The sequence below is a fragment of the Balaenoptera acutorostrata genome, chromosome 11 (genome assembly GCF_949987535.1).
Source record: "Balaenoptera acutorostrata chromosome 11, mBalAcu1.1, whole genome shotgun sequence".
Classification (NCBI taxonomy): Eukaryota; Metazoa; Chordata; class Mammalia; order Artiodactyla; family Balaenopteridae; genus Balaenoptera; species Balaenoptera acutorostrata.
This window is the reverse complement of record NC_080074.1, coordinates 89,533,049-89,553,492: the sequence shown is the minus strand read 5'-3', so window position 1 is coordinate 89,553,492 and position 20,444 is coordinate 89,533,049.

The following is a 20,444-nucleotide window of genomic DNA, read 5'->3' as shown; positions in this document are numbered from 1 at the left end:
GCCCAAATTTGACTCCTGTGCTTGGACCGTCCCTACCAATTTTCATCCTATGGAATTGATGACATGCCTCTAAAGCTAAATCTGTTGGGTTAAAAGGCAAATACTAAGTATCTGTAGAAAATATTTAAGTAGAAAAGTTAGCAACAGTATCCGGGAGTCTTTCTAAGGAGAAGGCCATCGTTTCCTGAAAAGGAGGTGTTATCGAAAAAAGAGTTGAAACTTGAAATAAGCCACTGTTGTGCTCCCAAACAATATTTGTATTAGAAACAGATTGCAACTGCAAGTGCCTTGAACAAATGGGATTTACATGGTGATAGCAGAAAATAACCTTAGTCTTCTCCCCTCCACTGCCTATCAAATTTCATTTCACTGGGCCAGTTCTCTTCCTGACACTAAGTGAAATCTGAGACAGGTCATGCTACTTTCTGTTAACTTTCAAAGGAAAAAAATTTAAAGCCCTCTGGGCATGTTCAGTCCCATAAAAAGGCTCAGTTCCAGATTCTTGTTCACTTGGAACTTTACTTAAATTCAGGCTTCTTTCCTTCCACTACAACCTGTTCAAATGCTGCGGTTGGGAGAAAGGTCCAGGTTGTTTCTGTTTTCTATCGCCTTCTGCCGTCTTCTCCCCAAGCCCACACACCCATCTCTTCCCCCACAGTAGAACAAGGCTGCTTCTGTCTCCTGCAGAGTTGAAACGTGTATGGGAGGAGTTAATGAGACCGGAAATGTCACCCTTGCCTCCTTTGGCCAGGACGGATATTTAAAACTGACTCTCTCTCATGGCCACTATCGCGGGTCTTGGGCGATCCCACCCTCCATTCACCATCTCTCACCTGCAGTGTCCTTGGCAGGGTAAATGCACCGCCCCTGACAAGTCAGGCACAATTTCTCCTTCAAATTTTGATGTGCAGCCTACAAGTTTAGCCTCTTTCTACTGAGGTCTCATCAACGCTCCATATAATCCAATCAGTCCAGATCTAAGCCAGCCCCAAACAAGCTCTGGTTGACCTGCCATTGACTGGGGCCTTTTTAAACATAGCCCTCTCTTCTTTCCACCTCCTGGCAGGCGGATCCGCTCACAGCCTTTTGCCTTTTAAACTTCTTAAGCAGGAGTCCGACACCAGTCCCCTGTGTCCTCCAAACTGCAGAGGACAAATATAAAACACTCGGAGCAAACTTCTTAAAGCCATGCTCTCTAGGCTTGAGGTTGAGAGAAAGACGGCCCCCGCCCTGCCCTGAAATTGAAAAGGATGGTAAGCACCTGCTACAGGAGATGCTAAAACCTTATGTAACACTAGTCTGATTAAAACAGCACATCATGAGCCAAAAAAACAGGCAAACAGGTCACCGGTACAAAACTGAGTCCATTCCTAGAGCCAGTAAAAATGAAAATGTAATATTCGGTATGTACTTTAATAATAGTTTTTCAAGAAAAATAGAGTTTATTTAACAAATGATACTGATATCATAATTTACTCTCTATTGGAAAAGAAAATAGAGTGCTAACCCTGTCTAAATATCATGTTTAAAATTTAAAAAGCAATAGATTAAAGATTTTAATGTAAAAAAAAAATTTTTTTTTAAAGTAGAAAGATGTTAGGATTGGGAAAAACTTCTTCAAAAATACAAAAAAAAAAAAACCTAAGAAACTATAATGGAAAAAAATTGCAAAGTTGACTTCATCAAAATATAAATTACACAAAGACAGAAAGGCAAAAAAAATACCATAAATAAGGTTTAAAAGAGGGAGAGAGAGAGAGAAAGATGGAGGAAATGTTTGAAATATATATAAGAAGCAGGGGGTTATATCTTTAATGTAAAAAAAGAACTTCTACAGATTGATAAGAAAAGATAAACATGGGTAAAAAATTTTATAAAAAGCTTTTGTAAAAGATACTAAGTCTCACTAGTAGACAAGCAAATGCAATTCAAAACAACACAATACCTTCATTTTTTTCATATAATAAATTAACAAAATTTTAAAGATTTTAACATTCAGTGGAATGGGGTAGAGAAATGGTAAGGTTGTGAATTGCAGTACATATTGTTTCTGCAGTTTCACGTTTGGAAATCTATTCTATAGAAATAGACATATTTCTAAGAAAAAATAGGCCAAGAATGATTGAGATACATGTGCTGACCTAGAGGAATATCCAGAGTACACAGTTTAAATGAATACAGTAAAAAGTCAAGTCATGTATATAATGATGATCCTATTCATGTGCATAAGAGTAGTGGGGAGCATATGTATATAAATACATACAATTATACACATTCTGTATATTTTTTACATGAGCATAGAAAGAAATGTAAAAGGATATGCACCAAGTTGATTTTGTCTTTTTACACTTTTCTGTTATTTGGCTTTAAAAAAAATAACTTTCTCATTTCTGAATTTTGAAAGAAAATGCCAATGAAGTGTGTGTGTGTGTGTGTGTGTGTGTGTGTGTGTGTGTGTGTGTGTGTGTGGTATAGACTGCTAAAGCTCTAGGATTTCAGGGGAGGGAGAGAGGTATAAGGAGAACATGGGGCTTGATCAAAACTTGAAGGATGGACTTGGAGAACTGGATAAACAAAGGCGGAATTTTCAGACCTTGGAAAAAGCAGGAAGGAAACATTGTCTGGATCATTTAGGCTCACTTCAAATATTCCAAACCACTGGTAACTACATATTAGAAAAAAATCAAAGTATATTTCCACATGCTTACCTGTGAACAAGCAATAGTGTTACTATTACACGATCCTGCATTAAATAGAATTGTCACTATCAGGAAATTATAAACAAGGTAATTAGAAAACCCAAGGAGTCTTATATTTCCCAATATTAAGCCTATCTTATACTTTTTCCAAGCAGAAGTGACTGAATTGCAACCCACAACAACCCAAATAAATGAACTCCTTTTACCTTAACATTCACCATCATCTTCATTCATTGCTGCCTCTATACTGTAAGATCATCAGATTTTTTAAAATTACGTGTTGAGTAACCAATATGAATAAAGCTCTGCACACATTTGAGCTGGAGCTTCTTGCTCTCCAGAGAATCAGAGTTGGAAATAAAAGGATCTCTGTTTTACATAAGTTTTAATCCTTCGGTAAAGTTTCTGCGGTTCTGAGGGTTGCATAAAACAGGTTAGAGAAAAGATTAGTCAGTTGGAACCAGAGGCTCCTCCTTACTCTCTTGTTTTCTTTTTTCTTAAGTTAACCCTTATGTGGCCGGGGCTCTGACTATGACATCATGTTCAGAGACTACAGGAGAACTCAGTTAATGAGTTCATGTTACTTAGCTAGCTGACCCTCAGTTTTCTCAGTTTTTGCTTTTGTGCTTTAGCAAGTCTTTTGTAAATCAAAGAATTACTTCCTGGTTTACTCATTCAGTAAAGTAAGAGGCTAATCCATCGAGCATGAGTTCAGTTTCCTGTGTGGCTGGAAAACGTAAGAAAAGAAGATATCCAAACAGGAATAAACTTGGAAGCACAGAATTGCTGTAGACAGGAACATTCATTTCTACAGGGTGCCACCCACATTTTTCAACAGTAGACTGATGTGAGAAAACCAACATTTACCAATTATTCTATCAGTAACTCGCTAGCTGAATTGGATGAGTGAACTATTAGGGACTGTGTCAGGTGCTGAGGTGGTCATATTCAGGTGGAATTTGAGATGAAGGGCAGAACATAGTTTGGATTGATATGTTAAAGGAGGAGACATAATACAAACGCTTTGGGATGCTTAAAAGCACCAGCTGGACCCAGCTCCAGCACTGATGAGTTGCGATCTTGGACAAGTTCATTAGCCTCAGTCTTTTCATCTCTGCTATGGGATAATTATAGCACTGACCACAAAGAATTGCTGAGATTTTAGTTCTTTCTTGCAACAAATATTTGTTGAGTGCCTATTCTAGGCTGAATGCTAGTCTAGGTACTAAGGATATAAAAATAAGCAAAGTAGTTTAAATTTCTACTTTGTTAGCTCTGATTAAAGGAAAGAAGAAAATAAGCAAGTCAACATAATAAGATTAAGAGGAACTCTTTTCCCTTTACTAGGCCTATTTAATAAGTATATTTTTAAAAGTGTAAATTGTGTATAGTGCTTGTGTATGTGAATACTTAGTAACCAAATCAGTTAGAACATTTTTTCCTACCCAAATAATATTTAGTAATTCTCAGATATTACTTGTACTGCTCCTCAGCCTCCGAAGGTGAGATTTCAGTCATTGTTTTCAAGTGTGTAAGTAGTCTGAGGAAAGGATGGACACAAAAATATTTGCCCATCCTGCAGTTCTGTGGACAAAATCTGGGAGCTGCTTCAAAAGTGGGAGGCAGTGGGGCAGGAAGTCCTCTGATCCCTCCGGTGACCTCATCCACAGTGGAAATGGAAATTCCAGCGTTGCATTTCTCTTAAGAAGGCCCAAGAGGCAGGGTTGTTTTCTATTGTCTGGTAATAATGATAGTTAACATTTACTGACTGTCCGTTATGTGCTACAGGCCATTCTCCGAAGTGTATTAAGTCATTTAATCCTCTCAACAAATTCGTCAGGTCCCTGGGGCACAGGCAGGCTTTAATGTCCTCCAGATCAGATGGCTGGCAGACAGAAGAGGAAGGATTTGAACCCAGCAGCCAGGCTTCAGAACCCAGCACTCCACTGCCTCTCAAGAGCTGACATTAACTTAGCAAACAGGTGGGAAAGAGCATTAAAATAACGTTGCAGAGAATTGCGTGTTCTTTTTCCTTCTTTTGTTGCAATCTGTATAAACTATCTCCTAGAGTGTTCAAAGCCTTGGAGAACTACACTTCTGAAAAAATAGTAAGAGTTTATGTATCTTAACTTTTCTCAAAAGAAAACATAATCCCATTGCCAATGTCCCAAGACACCCCTTTCCCCTGCCTGAACCAACCCCTTACCATCCCCCCCGGCCTACCTCCCATCTCTACTCCTCCATCTCCTGGCAGGATCATCCAAAGGTTTTATGGAACGGTTTCCCAAGGTAATTTTTGGAGGGTATAAAAGCCATGAAGAGAAGCAAACAGAGGGATGGGGTTGAGAGTGTCCAGAGGCCTCTGTTTGGGGGGATTGTCTGGGAGAGCCCTTAAAGAAGTAATGCCTGAGCTTAAATTCAGAGATCAAGATGAGCAACTGGGTGAAGATGTAAGACAGAGCCCTCCAGGCACGCCAGAACAGCAAGTACAAAAGCCCTAGGGTGGAAGACAGCGAGCAGGGTGCATTTGAAGGCTGGCAAGGAGACTGAGGTAGTGGGAGCAGGGTGAGCTCTGACCACGGGGGAGAGAAGTGGGTGGGAGGAGGCCGGGGCACTGAGCAGAGACAGGCCTCGCCCAGTGCTGTCTGCGTGGCCAGGAGATAGGACTGCCTCCTGTCGGAAATGGGAAACCATCGGAGGATGTGAGAAATGACTCGATCAAATCTGTGCCTCTAAAAGATCGATTTGTCCACAGCCTAGAGAAAGGGCTACGCACAGGAAGCAAGAGCGGGGCCAGACGGCTGTTGTGGCACTCCAGGCCCGAGACCTTCAGTGTCTTGGATAAGGGCGGTGGTAGCGGCCATGCAGGGGTCTACACACATTCAGAATGTTTGGGAGACAACCTGAAGGATTCCCTGATGGAGGTGTTGTAGGGAAATGTTTAGTAAATTCTGTGACAACTCCCTGTCAAGGACCCCCAGTAGCTAGGGCTTTATTTATTTATTTATCAGGATTATTTTCTCCAGGACCTTAACTATTCTGGTAAGTTTTTTTTTTAATTAATTAATTTATGTATTTATTTTTGGCTGTGTTGGGTCTTCGTTTCTGTGCGAGGGCTTTCTCTAGTTGCGGCAAGCGGGGGCCACTCTTCATCGCGGTGCGCGGGCCTCTCACTATCGCGGTCTCTCTTGTTGCGGAGCACAGGCTCCAGACGCGCAGGCTCAGTAGTTGTGGCTCACGGACCCTGCTGCTCCGCGGCATGTGGGATCTTCCCAGACCAGGGCTCGAACCCGTGTCCCCTGCATTGGCAGGCAGATTCTCAACCACTGCGCCACCAGGGAAGCCCCCCCCTGGTAAGTTTTTAAGCAAAGTAATTCTCCCCTAACTTAGATGGTCTTGCCCAACATACTCAAAAATAACTGTGATCGTACAACAAATGGACTTACGTAACCATAGAGAAAGGGTTTTCAAAACACTAATAATTGCCTCTTGGTCATAAACATAGTCTTCTTTTGCTTGTCTCTATCAGCCACCTTTTTTTAAATTAAGAAACAATATCTCTTTTTTGAGTAAGTATCTACTCAAGGTCATTACCACTCCTCAGCAGCGGTGAAACAGAGTCCTTGATGCCGTTGCCATCACCCTGGCTCCGCTCCCAATACTGAATGTGATTTCTTAACTTTCAGTACAATCTTTCCACATGACATGTTGTACCCACGCTTCCTGGGGGCGCGCGGCCTCCCCGGCCTCCTCAGCACTTTTCTGGGGACTCCACTAGAGAAGAACACTAGAACAATTCACTAAATTGTTCACGAAGCAAGTCACCCGGTCCTTTCTCTGCGGATGAAAGTCCAGTGTGGTCGGTATCATGTTGAAGACATTGGTCCCGTAAGTTGCCAAATAAAGTCTCTAGGTGAGCAGATGAATTAGGAAAGCAGGCAATGAAGATATTTTGGCTACCCTTTTATTGTGGGATTTGTTTTCTTTTTTACAGATAAGACAGAGCTGCGTCACTGCAAAAAGTGAGCTTGTTATGCACTCGAAAAAATAGGATGAAAAAAAAAATACGTCCAAAGAGCCTCAAAGATCCACAAAGCTATCCTAAAACAGTGTCTGAATGGCTGGTAGAAGACAGCTTACTTTTGTTTTCAAACAGCTTCAAATGTATAAATACACTGGCAAAGAATGTGTATACAGAGTTTGTAGAACACCCCCAGAAAGGCACCTTGGGTTCTGATAGCATTGATAAGTCCCACTCCCCAGAGAAAACTGAGAAACCTCCTTTCAACTCTGAAAAGTAGAGCTTGCTTTCCCTCAAATCCTCATCCCAAATTTGCAACAATGGAGATAGTGTTATTTGTTAATAAGTCCACTGTAAAGATTTCTGTAGTGTGGACCAGAGAGTTCTGTTTCTTCTCACATTGGAAGATGTGGCAACTGTTGGGAGATAACTCATTAAACCCTAAGGTCTGGCCTAAATACCACCTTACCATGCTGGTAAGCATGTTGTATGGATATCCCTCTACTATAAGATAAAGAGACTCGTCATTGGATGGATAGTATAGAACAGGGGTTCAACAAACTATGCATGCTGGCCAAATGTGGCCTGCCACCTGTTTTTGTAATTTATTTTATTGGAACATAGCCATACTCAATCACTTAAATACTATCTATGGCTGCTTTCATAACTACAACCACGAGCCTGAATAGTTATAGCCAGCAGAGGCTAAAATATTTACTATTTAGCCCTTTGCAGAAGAAAGTTTGCTGACCCCTGGTATAGGACAATGCTTCTGGTAGTAGTAATGCCAGTTTGGGGTAGCGTCAGCAGAAGTTCTGGTGAAAATTAGGACCTGCAGCTAAACAGATAGCAGTGTGAAGTACTGGAATGGATTCATGTGTGGCCGGTCACCCACCACCATCCTTGCCTCTGAAAACAACCTTTGAGATCACAATTATGTCTCTGAGTTGTACGGTACAGAAGCACCCCTCAGATTCTGTACATTCAGTTTATGTCTCTCTGAACATCAAACACATTGTGTGTGTTCTTTTCACACCGTTGCACAAGTTCTTTCCTGGCCATGAACACTGATAAGTCAGGCATGGTCAGCCATAATTGTTTTCTGCGCTCTATTTTTAAAATGTGGAAAACAACACTTTTAGGAAATCCTTCATTTGGAAAAAAATTTGATTTTGTGGACCTCTGAAACACAGAATTAGATTAATCATATACTCCCTGCTTCACAACTTGGTCTCAACATTGTCCGTGCATGGTAAGCTCTTATTTGTAAAAACCTAGAACCTTGAAATAAACTACATCTAACCATGTGGTTTCCCCCACCAACCCACCTCCTGTCTCATCAAGTCCAAGATAACCGTCCACCTGAGTCTTGTGCTCATTGTGAATCTTCTGCTGATCGTTACCTTCTTTCATTTTTATATAGTTTTGCATTTATGTATAATTCTAAAGAGAGTGTGTGTGTGCATTCATACATGCATGTAGGTGTTTAATTGTTTTAAACTTTGTAAAGAGAGCTTCAGGCTGTATGTAGTTTGAGAGGACACAATGTTTTCACTTATTGCTATGATTCTTCCATTTTGTTGCATACAGTATCATCAAAGTTAATTTGTTTTTATTGCTACATAAAACTCCATTGGGTGAATTACCACAGTCAAGTAGTCATCTACTTTCCCTTTGATGAGCATGTGGGTTTGTGAGACAGTAAGAAATATACATTGGTCCTGCCCCTGGTTCATGGCACAGAGCTCCCGAAACCCTTGTAAAGTCCTAAGTGTTAAGAACACCAGGAGCCTCTTTTGTTCTATTGAGGCGACTCTGGGAGGGTTCTTGGATGGCTCCTGGACAGGGACTGATCATGGGAAATACCAAGCCATGTTGAGAAGCTCAGAATTTTCAGCCCTACCTCTCATCCTCCAGAGTGGGGAGATGAGCTGGAAATGGACTTAATAATTGATCATGCCTACCTGAGGAACCCTCCATAAAGTCCCAAGAGCAGTGGTCCCAAGAGCTTCCAGGTTGGGGAACACACCACACCAGAAAAGTGATACCCAACTCTATGGGGACAGAAGCCCCTATACTTGGCGACCCTCCCAGACCTCACCCTATGCATCTCTTGCTCTGACTGTTCATCTGTGGCTTTTATCATATCCTTTAATATACCAGTAAGAGTAACTAAGTCCCTGAGTTCTATGAGCCATTCTAGAAAATTACTCAGTCCTCAGGAGAGGTCGTGGGAACCTCCGATCTGTAGCCAAATGGACAGAAGTTGTGGGTGACCTGGGGATCTACTATTTGTGACTGGCAGCTGAAGTAGGGAGGGAGAGTCTTGTGGGACTGAGCCCTGAGCCTGTGAGATCTGATGCTCTCTCCAGGCAAATAGTGTTAGATTTCAGTAAAGTTGTAGGGCTCCCAGCTGATGTCACAGAGAATTGCTGAGTGTGGGGAAAAGAACGCCACATACTTGGTGACCAGAAGTGTTAGAAGTGAGGTACTCTGTGTGAGTGTGGCAGAACACAGGAGAGAAACACAGAAGGAAAGAACTAGGTTTTACCCTATATGTTCTTATTTTAAGGCCTTTGCATTTATTGCCTCCCACCTTGCCCCTGCCCCATCGTCTAGATACTCTTCTCTCAGACAGCCACGTAACTCTCTCACTTCCTTCGTGTCTTTTAGCTCAAATATCATCTTTTCAATGAGACCTACCTATGGACCTTAATTAACGCTGTAAACAGCACATACTATTGATCTCACTTTTCTTGTTCTAATTGTTTTCCATATAGTTAGTGCTCTTTAACATACAGCCCCATTATTTATTTATTCATTTTTAAAATTTATTTTATTATCTGTCTTTTCCTGGTGGGGCAGAAATTTTTGTCTGTTTTATTCACTGATATATCCCAAGTGCCTGGAACAATGTCTGACACATAGCAGGTGCTCAGTAAATATTTGCTGAATGAATAAGTGTAACAATTAAAAACTTGTGAATGACACTAGAATGGTCATACTGATTTGCATTTGCCTAACCTAAATGTACTTCTCTTAAGTCATTTGATTATATTTTTCATTATAAAAGTAAAACATGCTTACAAGCATATTTGACTAATTTTGGTTAATACAAATTTATGAAACTGAAGAAATATATTCAGATTTAGGAATTGATGATGTTAAATCATTAAATTGAATCCATTACAATTGGGAAGGAAACAAAGCCACTGTCTTGGAAACAGTTATATTTATATAGCTATTTGCTATCCCAATCAGATCTAGGCATAAATAGAAATATGCAGGTATAGATCTAAGAGTAGACACACAGGTAATATATATTATCAGATGGCCATGCGCAGTGGCCTACTTCCTGCTCACTGCTAATCAGCCTCAGTGTAGAAAGGGTAACAAATCAAAATCTATGTCTGATAAAATATGTCATACCCTCTGCAGGAGTGATTAACACAAATTGACACCAGTGTGGTCAGGAATGGAGTATGGAAATCAAACTGTCAGCGAGGTCCCCAAATTATAAATTACAGCAAAATGTTGGAGATAAATCACAGTGAGAAATGTCACAATAAATCAGTGAACTCCTTTGAACTAAAAGCCATTTATTTGGCTTTGCAAATGATCCAGAATGGTGCCTTCAGTTTTGTATACTTTCAAGTAGCACATTGAAGGGAAATCAGAGATGAGTAATAGGAATAAATATGGCTTTAAAGATAGGATGTAATTGGAGTGAATCAAATGTTTCTGTCCTAAAGTAATTAAATAAAAGGGGGCTAGGTGAGGATTATATTCAGCGATAAGCACAGAAAACCAGTAGTGGCTTAAACATATATTTATTTGTCTCAAGTAACAAGAGGCCTGGAGGTAGGCAAGCCAGAGTTTAAAAAGTGGCTCAATAAAGCATTTAGAGAAGGATATTTCCATCTCTTCCTTCCATATCATTAGCAAATATATCTTCATCTTCATACTTTTGATCTTGTGGTTACAAGATGGCTGCTCTACCCCTAATCTCACATCCACCTTCCAGACAGGAGGAAGGAGGAAGGGAAAAGGAGAAACTAGCGGTACCTGTATCAGGAGAACAAAGGCTTTCCCCAAATCTTTGGATGACTCCCACTTACTCATGGTCCAGAACAGTATCATGTGGCCACCTTAGCTGCAAAAGAGTCTGGAAGGACAAATATTTTTAGGTAGCATATTGGCAATTCAAATAGAATTGGGTTTCTATTAGTAAGGAAGAAGGGAAGAATGTATATTCCAAAGGCAACCAGGAAGAGATGTGCTGATAAAGGCAGTATAGAAAGGGAAGAGAACTTCATGGAGGATGGAGCTTTCAGAAACAGTGCATTTAGGGTCAGGCGAAAGAAAATGGATCATCGCAGGAAAGAGAGGAAAAGGACTGAGAGATGTAAAAGGAAAATAAGAATATTGTTAAAAGAGTTATTGGTGTTTTGCAAAACTGTTAGGTTTGTAAAATGTTTTGACACATTTCTAAACTATCTTTGCATGTGAGGAAGGTAGTTACATTATGATTCCATGAGTCATGGCCATCTGATAATTGACTTGAACATTCCTTTTCAATGGAAGCATTGATAAATACAGAAAAAGATAGTGTAGATTCCTGGGGCAGATGGCTAGAGTCAAAGAAAAGAAGGAATAAATGGGTGTCCAATTCTCTACAAACACCAGATGCTGTAACTATTCTATAACTGATAAAACTTTAGATTACTTCAAAGATGACAAAAATGAATCATAGCACAGCCAACTGATACGTCTCTTTAAACAAATGCTGCATCTTCCTGAGAAAAATTTTTTCCCTCCATGACTACCTTTCACAACCACAATAAGAACAAGATTTTTTGGCGTTATACAAAATTTTTTTTATACAACTGTTCTTCAAAATGTCATTCATACAAAAAGCGACCTGGCCTGAACCAAATCAAACATTGGTTAACTTGTATCTCCCAAGTCTACTGATGAGAATTTCTTTCCACTTTTAGCTTGATGTGTTTGGGCAAGCACGTTCAACGTGAATCATTGTTGTTAACCACGTATGAACTGTATTAAACATCATTTTGACAGCTAAAATTCTGAAGTTTCATATAAACCTAAAAATAAATTCAAGACTGGAGAAATTTACTTTAACCTCATATAAATCTGTCTTGGGTTAATGTAGTGAATGGATAATGCAGTATTTGCAGTATTATTTAAACAGAGGTTTATTTCTTTTCAAAACAGATAAAATTCACTGAGATACAACCTAATTTCTAATTTCAGTATTTAATATCAACTGAAGTAAATTAACCATATTCATTTGATAGCATAATTTAACATTTTTTCTCATTTGGAGGGAAAAATATGCTTTACCTTCTTTATACCCTCATTTATTTTATGAGAAATATTAGTGATTTCAATAAACAAGTATAAATACAGTGTTGTTTGTTTCTATTCCTTTAATATAATAATTGGCTGTGGAAAGTATTTTATTTATTTTTGAGAAAACAATCAGAATTTCTCTATCTTCAATGTGGCTGATATTAAAATGTTGCCTTACATACTAAAATGGAAAATAATTAATCATAAAAATAATTAAATAATAATTCCTTCAAGTGCTGTCACAGTAATTTTATACGTGGAAAGCATAGCAATTAACAAATGCTGTGGAACTTAAGCAGAAACATTTTATTCAAAAATAGCATGAAACTTATAAGGCTGAAACCTAATATTTGTTATTTAGAGTATATGGAGAAGGACATGCAAGTTGTGTTATAATAACCTTTCACACTATGAAGGGCATCTTTTAGAAGTTTTAATTGTGACTCAAAAAGTTTGAAAGGCTAAAGAGAATTCCCAATTTTCTATAGTACAAAAGAGATGTGGATGATAAAAAAGAATTTATATTTGACTCTGGAATTGCCTTGTGTGCTTATAAGTTAATAAGAGTGTCTTCTGGTGATAAGGATTGAAATTGAAATTGAAGTATGAAGCTCCATTGTACAGCTTGAGAAGAGTTTGGAAATTTTATAAACCTATCGCATAGAGTTGGAAACCAAAAGAGGAAGGCTAGCTATTGTAATAAAGAGCCTGACTCCACTTGCAATGTTTGGCTGCTTTCAAGCCTCACCCTTTCCCCTTCTGCTCCACAGAGGGGCAAGCTGAGGGCATTGGGTGTGCCCACCTTTGGCACTGGCAAGAAATTTAAACCACAACAAAACCTGGCCCACGTGGGCCGAACCTTCACCCAGGTCCAATCCCCTAACTGTAATAAAAGCAAAGTTGGTCTCCTTTCCTTGCCTCTCAAGGAAAGATCAGCTTGAGAGCCTGCCCAGCTCTCTCCAGAAGGTTCAGGAAACCTCATTATATGAGTAATAAACCTTTCCATTTACTCATGGTTTGTATATATGTGTGTGTGATCATCAAATCTTGACATCCAAACCAAATTTTGAGCAGAGGTTCCATCCTGATACCATGGGGTGACCCTAACACCTAACTACCCAGAACACTTGATCTAGAAATATCACAGCAAACTAAGAAAGAACAGGAATATTTCATAAGGCAAATTCATACCTCACAGTGGTGGATCTAACCATACTATGAGAACTCAGTCTTGGTAAGATCAGGCCTATAGTGCTAATTCTGACACCTCCAGAAACGGTTATTGAATATATGCTGCTTAAGTCACTATGCTAAGTGCTGAGATTAGAGGCACAGGCAAGAAAAATCATACACTTTCAGGACTTCCCCGGTGGTCCAGTGGTTAGGACTCCGTGCTTCCACTGCAGGGGGCATGGGTTCGATCCCTGGTTGGGAGTTGGGGAACAAAGATGCCACATGCTGTGCAGCCAAGAAAGAAAAGAAAAGAAATAAAGAAAAAGAAAAAGATACGCTTTCCTCAAAGAGGAGCCCAATAGGGGCACACTCAACTCTAACATGATAAACACTGTTAAATGTAATAAACTACTATAGACATTATTTCTGCCTGAGAATAGTGGGGAGGGTGGCATCTGAGCCTGCCATTCACAGATTCACAGATTCTATAGGCGGGACAAGGCAAACCTGGAATAGAGAAAAGAAAATCTTGATGTGTTCAGGGAACTGGAAAAGTTCCAGAAGAAAAAGAGGTGGGAAGGGAGAGCAACCACGTTTCCCTTTTAGTAAGGTAACGCTTATGGCAGCGTGGAAGATCAATTAGAAGCAGAGAATGGAGGAAGAAAGGCCTAAGACAGAGCAGCCGCAATCAAAACTGAAGTGAGGAAGCAGAGACACTTCCGAGATGGTAGGACTTGGTATGTTGAATTTGGGGGCCAGGGGGTAGAGTGTAAGAAATGCCTCCAGTTTTCTAAATGACACGACTCTGATATTTATAAAACAAAAACAGTGTCTCATGGAGTTAAATGTGATTGGGGGGGTGGTGTTAATTCAGCTCCCAAAGCTAAGGACAATATGATAGGTACCAAACATCCCAATGCCTTTAAGGTACTAGACCATGTTAACGATTATAAAGTAGGGACCTGCTACAAAGAAAAATTTGCCAGCATTAGCCCATCATATTCCTTGAGGCTGTATACGAGAATGTAAAGAATTCTTTGATGACTAGAAGAAGGCTATAATAAGAATCCTTTTGAAGAGGGCGGTAGGTATGCTGTAGGAAACAGCCTCTGCCCTTAGCCCCACTAGCCCCAACGCATTCGCAGTGCACACAGTTAAGGAGAAGGGAAGGGGATTCACCTCACTCTCCAGTCCCTGTGCCTAGCATAAGTGAGGAAGACTTCTCTTTGGAGAGCTCTACAGGTATCCCCTGGAGTCTGGAGGACGCAGGAGATGGTACTTCATTCAGCTGAAGGCATGGAGGTGTGACTACCTAGGTGGTCTGACCGCAGAGAGAAGAGAGATGCTATGGTGGGTTAGTGTGCAATTTCAGGGTTTGCTGGGAAAAAAAGGATAAGTGAGTTTCCCAAGGGCCCATTGTGAACCCTATGTCATCTCAAGAGGGACTGAGTCTGGAGAAGGGCTGACCCAGAAACTGCAGGTGAAAGATCCCCAGTGATGGGGGAACTCTGCATGTCCATTCGGAAAGTGAAAGAACCAGCATTTTGTTTCATTTTGTTTTATTGAAGTATAGTTGATTTACAGTGTTGTGTTAATTACTGCTGTAGAGCAAAGTGATTCAGTTATACATATGTATACATTCTTTTTTTAATATTCTTTTCCATTATGGTTTATCATAGGATATTGAATATAGTTCCTTGTGCTATACAGTAGGACCTTGTTGTTTATCCATGCTATATGTAACAGTTTGCCTCTGCTAACCCCAAACTCCCAATCCATCCTTCCCCCAACCCCCTCCCCCTTGGCAACCATGAGTCTGTTCTCAGTGTCCAAGAGTCAGCATTTATCAGTCACACGAGCAAAGCATCAATGGCCAGTAGTGTGCTGGTAAATGTTTAACAACTGGCTCTCTGAAAAAAAAAATACATATCTGAAAAAGTACATATATATAAAGCAAATTTTACTGATATAAAGATGTATAGCACTTATTTTAAATTTTAATAATAATAATAAATATGCAATACTCTCTATTGTAAATTCCGTATAGCCAACTGATTCTCTCAGAACACTTTCATAGATTTTGCAGAATTCTTGTTCCCAAGTCAAATTATAATACCAATTGACTAATGAGTGTAATTTGAATGTTGGTTGATATTTCCATCTAAGGTAACTGGTAAGATGAAAATGAACAACAAAGACATAGGTCAAACTTCACTTGCTTATCTATGACAACTGTAATGTCTTTGCTGAACTGGATAGTAGCTTTTGAACGCTGAAATAATATTTCCTCGATTTTTTGTGCTATTCACAATGTGCCACAAAAACAACACACACAACACAATTTTCATTTAATTGCATTATTAATACTTTCGCCATCACTTTCTTAAGTCTAGGCAATACAACAAAACAATCCCTGATTTGCATCATTTGCCGTTTTCCGTGGTGTAAATACCCATCATGACCAATTTCAAGCAATCAGCGTGACATCACTGAATGAGGCATTGGGAAGAAATGTGCAGTAGTACAACATTGTATGATGTTTTCACCATATGGATAAAATAGATGTGAATAACCTCAAGAGTAGATAATGGTAAAATAATTAGGAAATGATGAGTTTTGAATATTTATTACCTTTATTTTAATATAGTTTAGTTAATTATATGTTTATATAATTTAATATTTAACAATGGTGTGTTAACAATCAGTTTATACAATTCCTGAAATTTTAACAATCAGCTCTCACAGGACAGTGGCTCTAGCACACCACTGGTTCATAGCTGTACAGTGAGGTAAGATCTTTCTTCCCCTACTCTTTGCCCACCTTCCAATTTTAAAGCAGCTTAAAACATCAGCTACTAGGTGGGAGAAGAGCTGGGACAAGAAAGCAAAAAGAAAGCAACCTTGACTGCCTGCAGTTACATGAAACTTTAACTGGATGAGTCTGGAGTTTTGATACTAAGCAGCACTGGACTTTTTAATCACCCAAGAATGATCAGAAAAGCTCTGAGGCCAGACAAGGATTTAATTTAGAGGATAAGCAAAATATGTTCACAGGAAAAGTGTTGAGAAAGAAGACTTTGCTTGTTCCCTAGAAAGTTCAGCTTTTTCAATAAAACAAAAACAAAGAAGAGATCCTGAGAAGAAGATGAACCCAGTTTAGATTCATGCTGAATTTGAGGACACTGGGGTAACCTTGAGCAGATATCCAGGAAGCTTTAGAAATTTCAGGTTTGAAGATTCAGAGTAATGATATGAGAGATAGATATTTGAAAGTTAAAAGCATCTTAATCTCATTGAAGTTAAGACTGTCAATAAAATCTTTTGAGCAGAGATAGACTGTTCAACCTCCCAAGGGCAGACAACTTAACCATTGATCCTATTGCGGCACCTACTGTGCTAGAAAGTTTAAATATGTTATCTCATCCGTACCTCAAAACAACTCTACGAAGTAGATCTTTTATCTATTTTTTTAAGTAAAGTATAGTTGATTTACAATATTGTTCCAATCTCTGCTGTACAGCAAAGTGACTCAATTTTATACATATATACATTCTCTTTTTAATATTCTTTTCCATTATGGTTTACCCCAGAAGGCTGGATATAGTTCCCTGTGCTATACAGTAGGACCTTGCTGTTTATCCATTCTAAATGTAATAGTTTGCATCTACCAACCCCAAATTCCAAGTCCATCCCTCTCCATCCTCCCCTCCCCCTTGGCAACCACAAGTCTATTCTCTATGGCTGTGAGTCTGTTTCTATTTTGTACACAGGTTCATTTGTGTCATATTCTAGATTCCACATATGAGTGATATCATATGGGATTTGTCTTTCTCTTTCTGACTTACTTCACTTAGTGTGATAATCTCTAGGTCCATCCGTGTTGCTGCAAATGGCATTATTTTGTTCTTTCTTATGGCTGAGTAATAGTCCTTTGTATATACGTGCCACATCTTCTTTATCCATTCATCTATCGATGGACATTTAGGTTGTTTCCATGTCTTGGCTACTGTGAATAGTGCTGCTATGAACATAGGGGTGCATGTATCTTTTGAACTTAGTTTTGTCCAGGTATATGCCTAGGAGTGGGATTGCTGGATCATATGATAATTCTATTTTTAGTTTTCTGAGGAACCTCCATACTGTTCTCCATAGTGGCTGCACCAACTTACATTCCCACCAACAGTGTAGGAGGCTTCCCTTTTCTCCACACCTGCTACAAAGTCGATCTTACACCCACTTTGCCAACAAGGAAACTAAGGCTCAGGTGGAGAAGTAACTCACCAAAGATCCCATGATTTAGAAAATGCTAGAGCCATATTTGATCCTAGGTCATCTGATTCAAAAGCCATTAATCATTAACTATTGCATGAAATTTCATTGTTCTTTCCCAGTTTTCAGTCAGTCAGCTCAATAAATTAATCTAAACCCTCTTATTTTTCGGAATCAGCATGGTGAAGAATGGGAGGCTAGGTTTTCACTTAATACTTTATAAGTTAGAGATGACCTTTAAGAAAAGTTAAGGAGGGCTTCCCTGGTGGCGCAGTGGTTGAGAGTCTACCTGCCGGTGCAGGGGACACGGGTTTGAGCCCTGGTCTGGGAGGATCCCACGTGTCGCGGAGCAGCTGGGCCCGTGAGCCACAATTGCTGAGCCTGCGCGTCTGGAGCCTGTGCTCCGCAAAGAGAGTCCGTGATGGTGAGAGGCCCGCGCACCGCGATGAAGAGTGGCCCCCACTTGCCGCAGCTGGAGAAAGCCCTCGCACAGAAACGAAGACCCAACACAGCCATAAATAAATAGATAAATAAATGAATAAATAATTTTAAAAAAAAGTTAAGAAAGTAGATGTGAGATAAAGAGCGTTTTATCTCCTTCAGTTTTTCCAGATGAATCCTGAACTCCCCAACCACTGTTTTTCCCTTTCTTTTTACCATCTCCTATATTTCCCACGCTCACTTCAGCCATGAACCTTTTGGTACTTGAGATATTTCCGACTTGGGTTGCCAGATCTTTCCTTTCAACCTATCCAAATGCTTCTGGGCCTTTGAGGTTCGGTATAAACCTTACCTCCTCTGTGAAGTTGTCCTGGTCTACTCCAGGGCCCACCATTCTTTTCTACCTCTAAGCGTACACCAGAATATCTAGGAAGAAACTGGTCTTTCTTTCACTCCTCCAAAACAACCACTAAGTTGGTGTGCTGCTCACTCTTAAGCATCCCAAAAAGAGTTAAAAGGGAGCAGATGTTCTGGCTTCTCTGCTGCTCTCCTGCCCCTTGGCATGAAGCCTCCCTCATTTCTAGACCAGCTTTCTCTGCAGTCACCTCTTCTCCAGCCCCTACCCATTCCTGCCCTCCCTGAGGAATCCACGTTCCAAAGGTACCTATATCTTACATTTAACCCATTCCACACCCAGAGTGCATTTTTATCTAAATCAATCAACACTATAAAGTGGAATGCATTGCTAGCTCTTTCTTAGTGCTCTTCCTTAACCATTAGAATCTCTAAAAGTTAAATATTCAAGCCAGTGAAGGAGGCAGCTCGGTCTTATCACTGTCCTTCCCTGACATAGGCCAGCTTTCAAAAGGAGAAATGTAGAGTCACCATTCCTTCTCCTTTGAGAGAGGAGCCCCCCCCCCCCCCCCGCTTTACTTCCTTTCCCAGGGCCACCCTCCCTCTCATCTACATCTGGTCTCTTTCCATTTCCTCTGGGAACTTGAGTTCCAGTCTGTTCTTCTCTTTGCCCTCCACAAAGAGGAAATAGCTGTCATAATATACCAGAGGATCTAATACATTTTTAAGGGACTTCAGGGCAGTCTCATGTTCCAATCACTTACTAATTCATTCAGCACATTTACATGGACACTCACGAATAACTGAAGATTCAAAGAGAGACAAGTAATCCCTGAGATGAAGGAGTTTGTGATTGGGGTGTGACGAGGGGGAATCAGACCTGTAACAGGTAAAATAAAGTGTTTTAAGTCAAGAGGGACCCAGCTCAGTCTGGAGGACATTAGATAAAGCTTCTTAGGGGAGGTGATGGCTAGTTAAACCAAAGGTCAGTGAGGATTTAGCTAGGGAAAATTACTGGGAAAGAGCATTACAGAAAGAGTTATGTGCAAATGCTCAGAAACGAAAGAATATGCCATGTCCTGGAAGCTGCAAGTGTGGTTCAATCTAGCTAGAGCACAGTGAGATGAGGGAGATCGTGTGAAAATAAAGAAGCAAGAGAAGTAAACAAGACTAGATCTATATGGGTTTAAAGTCCAATTTCCTCTTGCTAGAAATGCTTTGTTTGCTTGCCTGAGAGAGTAATTGGACTTAGAGTCACTTATTAAAGTGCCTACTATTTAACTTAGTAAATCAAAACACAATAATTTTTAAAGCTATCAGTAAATATCTGTAATTAGATGTGTTAGATTTTGTCATTTATATAGGCTGGTTATTTCCAGAGTTTTAAAGAATTAAAGGGGGATTGATAATTGCCAGTTTTTGAGTGAGCCATTTAGAGAAATAGTACCTTCTTAATTTTATAGTACAACCCCCAGGTGAAATATTATATGAGACAGCAAAGGTAATAGTAAATAGTAAAACAATTAAATGGTGAATACTGTAATAATATGAATATGGTAAAAATAGTTTTTAAGAATTAGATTGGTAATATTTAATTCAGCCTTTACACGTGCTGCTATTTACTGAAAACTTGGGAAGAATGTTCTTTTATTTTGACAAAATGGCGAGCAAGTCTACTATGGGAAATTTTCGCTGAGGTCAAAATTGTAAATGGAAATAACTTCTTAGAAAACAATAGTAGTATTGCTTTCGTCTTGATTAATGTGTCAATGAAGAATGTGCTTCCAAAACATAAAATCTTAGCTTGCTAGGTTAAGGGTAGGGAAGGATTATGTTCCTTCTACCAGGAAGAGTTTAAGAGCTGAGGCTGTGTTTAATTTCCCGCAGGAACGAACAGTGAGAACTTCATTTATTCTAAGAACGCTCTGCCCCGTGAGAACACTGGTCTGTCTTTAGACAACCTGCCAAGCCTCTTTTGACAACCCATCTACTTTACTTTGGTTTTCGTCTTATCTTTACCAAATTTTCGTGGAAAAACTACATTCAGCTGTGGCGATAGTAACGCAAAACCCCGGAATTGCCAAGCTGCCTCTGCGTTTTGGGAGACGCAGTCC